General features: G+C 36.9%; 1 pseudogene; it reads left to right on the top strand.

The window, feature by feature from the left end:
- Window positions 1-4,600: 4,600 nt before the first annotated feature.
- Window positions 4,601-5,530, top strand: LOC110221391 (mitochondrial 2-oxoglutarate/malate carrier protein pseudogene; annotated as a pseudogene).
- The last annotated feature ends 2,304 nt before the right edge of the window (window positions 5,531-7,834 follow it).

Below are 7,834 nucleotides of genomic sequence, written 5' to 3' on the forward strand. Positions count from 1 at the left end.
GATCTTGTTGCTACTGTTTACTTCAAAAGTTTTTTTCAGTCTGAATGTGTCACTTTTTTCCTGTGCCGCAACAAAAGATCTTAAACAAATTTTAGAAAAACTCAAGTTTGAATTATAATTTTCTGCCTTTTTGAAAATATATCTATGTTCAGCCTTTTGCAGTTATTCTATGATATAGGTCACATATGGTCTACATAATCCACTGAGCTCTTTATGGAACTTGGATTCAAAGAGTTCATGAATGATTATAGATAGATGCTTGTTTGAGTAACACCTGGCAACAGGGGCCATGGGCCAGTTCCAGCCAGAAAGTCCTATTTAAGAGATAAACCAGTTTAGGCAAACATGTCTTTATCCAGGGCTGGAATGCATCAAAAGAAATCCTGAAAGACTTCCGACATCAGAAAATATCTGTTGATTTTGGAGCATCTCTATCAATAATGCCAAAACACATTGCAGGGGTGCTAACTGCTTGCTCCCTTTGCTCAAGAAGAAAGGAATGTTGAGTATGATTAAACCAAGAGGAAAGAAAAATACAAACTTTCAAATTCCATTGCATTTTTGTCTACTTGCCATTAATTGGGCAAAAAAAAATAGTTAATTTTATGACAACAACAATTCTAGGATGTTATTCTGTTTTTCACCGTGTTTTAAAAATCTGTTCTTACCTCTTTAAAAGGTAACTAACTTTGCTATCCTTATCCTCTAATATTGTTAGGCTAACATATGTGTTGTAACCATCTCTAGAATGGAATTATTGAAAGGAAAAGCAAGGGGAATTTATAATATTTTTGGCAAAGTTCTATTTTAAAACTAATCTCAGTGCAAACCATTTGAAAGTGGTTATGAAGCACTTTTGAATTTCTATTATAAACTTGGGAGGGCAGGAGAAATTACATGGGTACACTAAAGTTGGATACCATGGAGAAAATGTGTCATGTAAGATGAAGAATAGCTGCTGAAACACCCAGATGTTCACAAGAAATAAAATCCTAGAAAGAAACCAATAGTAAACCCTTAGGCCCCAAATGTCTGCACACAGAGGCACAAAGTTTAGACAACAAAACAGATAAACTACAGGTTTCAACACAAGTAGGCAAATTTGGGCTCATAGAGGAAAAGATTCATGACTGAACTGTATATTTGCATGACTATACTTTTATCTTTTTTTGCATTTATTAGAATAATTATTAACATTTGTGATGTTTTTTAATTTAGTAATTCTCAAAGTTGAATTGTTGTTGTATCCCTGTAATAAATCCAACTTGATCACAGTGGGATTTTAGTGGATATATTGGGGGGGGGGGTTTGGCATGGTTTTATTTACAAATTTTGGAATCAATATTTATTAGCAAAATTGATCTCTAGTTCTCTTTCTCTACATTGCCCTTCCCTGTTTTAAGTATAAAGACCCTATTTGTCTCATTAAAAGAATTTGGTAAGATAGTTTTTGAGTCTTGAGAATAAAATGCGTAGTATAGGTAGAGGGATTTTTATGTAATAAAAAGTGAGTATATACACATGTATGTATATACACATGTATGTATGTATGTGCATGTATAGGTATACATATGTGCTTATATACATGAATATATGTGTGTCTATACCTTTTTCAAAAGAAATAGGATAGGTAAACAGGGTGTGGGTACAGAGTGGCATTATACATACTATATCTATATGGGCTTTGTCCTTTGTATTATTGAATGAAGTTCTTCTGTTTTTGTCACAAATACCTGAAAGTCTTTCAGTTCATTAAATATTTTTTTTTATTCAGGATTATACTTTGCTAGATAAGTTACCCTTGGTCGTAACCCCAGCTCTCTTGCTCTATAAAATATAGTATTCCAAACCCTATGGTCTTTCAATGTAGTAGCTGCTAGGCCTTGTGTAATCCTGATTGTAGCCCCATGATATTTAATTTTTTTTTCTTGTTGCTTGCAATATTTTCTTCTTAAGCTGGGAACTTTGAAACTTCGCTATGATATTCCTGTAAGTTTTCCTCCTGGGATCTCTTTCAGGTGGTAATTGGTGGATTTTTTTCAATTTCTGCTTTACCTTCTTGTTCTAGAACTTCAGAGCAATTTTCCTTGATAATTTCTTGTAATATAATATCAAGATTCTTTTTTTATCATCTTTCAGGTAGTCTGACTATTCTTATATTGTCTCTCCTTGATCTGTTCTCCAGATCAGTTGTTTTTCTGATGAGAATTTCCACATTTTCTTCTATTTTTTCATTCTTTTGATTTTGTTTTATTATTTCTTGGTGTCTTATAATGCCATTAGCCTCACCTTGCCCAATTCTAGCTTTCAAGGAATTGTTCTCTTCCTTAAGTTTTTGACTCTCTATTTCTAATTAGTTGACTTTCTTTTCATAATTTTCTTGATTTTCTTAGACTGCTCTTTTTTCCCATTTTTTTCAATATTTCTTATTTGATTTATAAAGTCCTTTTTAAGTTCTTCCAAGAACTTGTTCTGATTTTCAGACCATTTGACATTTCTCATTGAAAAAGGAGTGACTTTTTTAGCTCCACTATCTTCCTCTGAATATGAACCCAGATCTTCTCTATCCCCATAGTAGCTATCTATGTTTGGGTTCTTTCTCCTTTGCTTACTCAGGTTTATTTTTATTTTTTTTTTAGCAGCTATTATTATAATCCAGTTTTAGTCTAGAGCCTCAGCTCTGTCTTGGGGCCCAACCTTAGGCATTCCTTTCCACTTCTAAGCCACAGCTAGGGCCCCCAGCCATGCAGTCCCTTAAACTGCTCTTGCTCCTTATGGCCCTTCCAATGGCTACAAACTACAGCTGTCCTCTCTGCCCTAAAACTGAAACCAGGGACTCTGCTCTCTCACAAGTGCGCATGACCAGTAGGGTCCCTGCTCCTCTGCTTCTCCACTCCCCAGGTTTGTGCTAATCCCCCTCAGTCATAATCTGGGACTGCATCAGGTTAGCACAGCTGTCCTTGGTCTCCCTGGACAATGGAAAGTCCTTCAATCTTCTCCTACTCAGTGGTCTGACCCCCATACCGTTAGTGAGATGAAAAGTCCTGAAACTGTGACTGCCTCCCAACCCAGCTGCCCCCAGGGCTTATTGTTTGTTGATTCCACAGAGTAGATCTGGAGGTGTTTGCACTTCACTCAGGCTGAACTTCCACTCCTAGAGGTTGAATCTTTCCTGGGGTCTCCTCAAGTTGCCTTCAGAGAACAACTGCATTACCCTGACTCCTGTTTATTTCTGCTGCTCTACATTCACTCTGAGTCAATGTTCCATCTTTTTTTGTATGGTGAAAATTTGGAAAGCCACCATCTTCCCAGAATCCTCTCTGAAATGGCTATTTTTAATTTGTTCAATATCTATGAAAGCAATTATTTGCAAAATACCTATTTATTTAATTCATTCATCCTCTCTTCTTTCCAATTTAAAAAGAACCATCTCTTCTCTTCTTTTTTTCCAACTATGTATCTAATATCTTTCCTATGTGATCTTTCCTTAAATCCTCAGTTTCTCTATCTAGCTGACTAGAACCATGCTCATTTGTCCCCATCTACAAAATATCATTTTGGTGGATTTAAGTCAGAAAAATCCCATTTGTTTTTTGATCTCAAAAATTATTTTCTAAGAAATGCGAGTCGATAGCAGCTAGATAAAAATTAAGAAATAATCATTAAAGTTGAACAACTTGAATATCAATTTAAAGCACATTTCCATCTTATTAAAGATTTCTGCCATCAGTTGGTTATATTATTTTCTGGCATCTGTGTTTTTCTGACAAAGAAATTACCATATTCTGATTCTAATACCTCCTTCTCCATTGTCTTATATGAGGAAATAGTACTTAAGAAAATGATGTTGAGGGGCATCTAGGTGGTGAAGTGGATAGAGCACCTGCCCTGGATTCAGGAGGACCTGAGTTCAAATCCAGCCTTAGACACATAATACTTACTAGCTGTGTGACCCTGGGCAAGTCATTTAACCCCATTGCCTAGCTCTCCCCAAAAAATGATGTTGAGGAGATTATTCAGACCAGAAGAAGTACACACAGAAGAAATTTATGCTGAAGGTGGCTTGATTTGGAAAGTATCAGGGGCTTGATGGGAAGGATGTCTGAAAAGAAGGAATATACCAAATGATTGGGGGGAGGGGAATTCCTGGCTGGCATAACTATGAATAAAAGACAATTGAGAAAACGCTAATAACTTTGCAAACCTTTATGCAAATGATCTCAACTTGTACAAAAAGAATCTGTGTTGAAAATATGAAAAGAAAACAGGTGAGCCCTTGGAAATTTTTTTTCTACAATATATCCTATCTTCAACATCACATAACTGAATACAAAATCCAGTTGTGTTTGTTGTTTGTTGATTTAAAAAAAACCAAACATTGACTAGTCTTTCCTAGTACTGGACACTTCTTTGTGCGCTTGCGTGCCAGCTTCCAGTTGAGGGGGTGGGGGGAGGCCTGGTGGTAGGCAAGGCTGTGCTGCCTCAATTTGAGAAGGAGCAAGCAAGGAGCTTGGGAGCAATGGAGCGTGCACGGTGTCACCTTGGGCACAGGTAGGGGCGTGCGCACATGAGGCCTAGGTGCTGTGGGGCATTACTAGAAATGGCTGTGGCTGCAGTGGCAGGGAGTTCTGAGGGCAGCGAGCACCCCACATTCCCTGAGTCAGTCAAGTTCTTGTTCTGGAAGCCTGGCTGGGATGATGGTCACTCTTTTTGTGCAGCCTCTAGACTTGGTGAAGAAATGAATGCAGCTGAGTGGGGAAGAGGCTCAGATCCATCTATACGAGACTAACTTTCATGCCCTCAACAGTATCCTACAGGCTGAAGGGGTTTGAGGCATCTACACAGGGCTCTCTGCTGGGTTCCTGCACCAGGCCACCTACACAACAACTTGTCTTGGCATTTACACTGTTCTCTTTGAGCACCTGAGGCAGATGGGACACCCCCTAACTTCTTGCAGAAGGCCCTCATTGCTATGACAACAGGTGCCATGGCAGTCCTCGTAGGAACACTTGCTGAAGTTGCCCTGATTCATACCACACCTGATGGTCAGTTGTAGTTGAAGGAACCAGAGGCTATAAGAATGCTTTTGATGTACTCTTGAGAATTGGCCGGGAAGAAGGGCCCCCACCCTTTGGAGGGGTTGTATCCCTACCATGGCTAGAGTTATTGTTGTCAGTGCTGCCCAGCTTGCTACTTATTCACAGACTAAACAGTTTCTCATGGCCTCAGGTTACTTCTCTGACAATATCTTCTGTCATTTCTGAGCCAGCATGATTAGTGGGCTGGTCACCACAACAGCCTCTATGCCTGTGGACATTGTTAAACCAGGATCCAGAATATGTATATGATTGAGGGGAAGCAGGAGCATAAGAATGGATGGGATGTACTGGTGAAGGTCATTTGATGTGAACGATTCTTCAGCCTCTGGAAGAGATTCACCCCTTCCTATGCCTGGCTTGACCCTAACACAGCCCTCACCTTTAGCTTCCTGGAGCAATTGATAAGAATCTCTTCCTTAGTGACTGAGTAGCCCCAGGGGTGCTTTGAGGATCAGGAGAACATGCCTCCCAAAAATGGATATGTAAAGAGTCCCTGTTAGCCCATATACCCATGAACTGTGCCTCAATCCTCCTAGCCTTTAGTCGTAAGCTCACCTTCAAAAGGGGGTGTCTGGATTCTGCCCCCCTTAGCCCCTTCTATTTATTTCCCACAGCTCCTTCATTCTTCTTTCCACCTCCACTATGGGTTCCTCCTGGTATAAAGGACTTTAATCTTTAAAAAAAAAGACCTTTAATCTCATTGGGCATATTTGATGATAGTAGATAAAAACAAATAATGTGAAATTTCTATAGTTCCAAAGGAATGGAATAAAAAATATTTTAAATGATTTAGCTTACCAAATAAAAAATTAATTGGTAAAATGACAAAAAAGGTTGAAGTTGAAGAAATCTCTAAGTTGAATTTTCCATTTACCAATACAAATTCTGGGAAGATTTGTAACTTCAACAATACAAACTCTTATAGGTACTTTGTCAGCCCAATTCAATAAACATTAAATACTGACTTTTTGTAGATATATATATGTTGGAATACAAAGATAAATAAGATTCTGTCCTCACCTTCAAGGAGTTTACCCTCTGGTAGAGAAAAAAAGATACACAAATAACTATGATACAAAATAGAATATGGTAAGTTCAGAAGGGAGGTAAATGCAAAATGTTATGAGAGTTTTACATAAAGAAAGATTATTTCTTACTGTGAGATCATGAAAGGCATCATAGACAAGGTGGCATTTAAACTGGATCAAGAGGGATGCCAACAGTTGGAAATGATAGAACTAGTGTAGACAGGGTGTTCCAAAGTCTTAGTGTAGTTTTAAGCTATTAAAGCTTAATTCATATTGTTATTATTATGCTATTAAAGCTCAAGATTGTACTATGATTTTTGGAACAATTTGTATTCTATTGTATGTTTGCATCACAAGTTTTCAGGGAGAAATTGATAAGGAAAGCACAGAGTAATATTTCTGTATTTGAAATATGTTTCAGGAAAAGATAGGAATATATTATCTGTATGTACTGAAGTGCAATCCAGCACTCAAACAAGTGAGTTTTGGTAATAGTGTCTGTTCTAGAAAACTAAAGGTAAAATATGTATTTATCAGAGTATCTTAATTTTATGACAATAATATTCTTACAGCTTAAAAAGAAATCTATCTTTTTCTCCAAATTTCAGGGTTTGTTTGCAAGAGCTATATTGGTTTTTTAAACAATTTTACATTCCACACTTCATTTTTGTAGGCTTGAAAATGATTTGAAAAAACATATAGGGTGTCATTGTAAAGAAATTAGAAGATCAAGGAAGAAATTGCCTTTAACAGCTACGCAGAGAGGAAGATCAAATAAAAGACAAAGAAGATCACAAAAGATAAAATGAATAATTTTGATTATATAAAATTGCTACAATAAAGAAAAATGAGTGAAAGCTTATAGGGAAGGAAGTTTCTCCAGTTCACTTAAATAGTATTTAGTAAACTGAGGTGGGGTCTCAGAACTAATTTATTTATTAGAAAACATTGCAATTTTAGAAATATATGAGGAAATATCAAAACATACTCCCTTTATTGCTTTAGATCCTGAGATGGGACTGAATAAGGAAAAACAGCCAGTACCAGTAATCACCCCTACACTAAATGCTGCTAAATGTAAAAGAGGTTATTAAAGATGGTTGTAGTAATAGTGGAAAACTTCTGTTATCCAAACATTTGCTGGAACTCTCGGTCAAAAACAGAGCATCTAATATTTTCTGATTTCTTTTTATAAAAAGTTTCACCTTTCAAAAGGTAAAGGAACCAAAAGAGGGGAATTCTGTTATGAATCTGACTCTCACCAAAAGGTAGGAACTGGTTTCAGAAGCAAAAATGATAAAAACCTTGGAAGGAAGAGACTACTTCCTAGAGTATACAATAGAGAAAGAGATGAAAGTTGGGCACAGTCTGATGTGCACCCAAGATTTGGGGAGAATAGATTTGAAAGGACGGAGAGGAAGGATAGGTAGAATAAAAACAGATGAAAATTCTACAGGTGAGTCAATTGAGGAAGGATAGGAAACTTTTAAGAATGAAATTCTTAAGATACAAAGAAAATTCTGACAGAGGAAAAACAAATTGTCTTAAGAGATCAACAGGGACACAAAGAGTTCAGGTCTTTTAATGATCTACAAGGAATAAAGAAAGGTCAAATAACAGGGTGAATATAGAATCATGGCATAGTAATATAAATGTTGGGGAAAAAAACTAGGCACAATAAAAAAGGATTTTTTAAAATATTGGGAA

This window comes from Phascolarctos cinereus, unplaced genomic scaffold, assembly GCF_003287225.1.
Source record: "Phascolarctos cinereus isolate Bilbo 61053 unplaced genomic scaffold, phaCin_HiC Scaffold_4;HRSCAF=312, whole genome shotgun sequence".
NCBI lineage: Eukaryota > Metazoa > Chordata > Mammalia > Diprotodontia > Phascolarctidae > Phascolarctos > Phascolarctos cinereus.